This window comes from Penaeus monodon, chromosome 31 (genome assembly GCF_015228065.2).
Source record: "Penaeus monodon isolate SGIC_2016 chromosome 31, NSTDA_Pmon_1, whole genome shotgun sequence".
Taxonomy (NCBI): Eukaryota; Metazoa; Arthropoda; class Malacostraca; order Decapoda; family Penaeidae; genus Penaeus; species Penaeus monodon.
This window is the reverse complement of record NC_051416.1, coordinates 33,291,457-33,291,753: the sequence shown is the minus strand read 5'-3', so window position 1 is coordinate 33,291,753 and position 297 is coordinate 33,291,457.

The following is a 297-nucleotide window of genomic DNA, read 5'->3' as shown; positions in this document are numbered from 1 at the left end:
GTTGCAATGTTTACCGAGGTCCAGAAACTGCTAAAACTGTTTTTAACATTACCAATGTCAACCGCAACAACTGAACGGTCATTTTCTATGCTCCGAAGTGTGAAAAATTGCTTGCGTTCAATCAAAGATTGAACAATATAATGCTTCTACACGCCCACAAAGAAATGACAGACTCACTTGACCTAACAACTATTGCAAGGCAGTTTGCGTCCGTAAACGACAGCAGGTTGAATTTTTGGGACATTTTTGAGTACAAGTTCGACACATAGTTTCGCATTTGCTTTTTTAGAATAATAG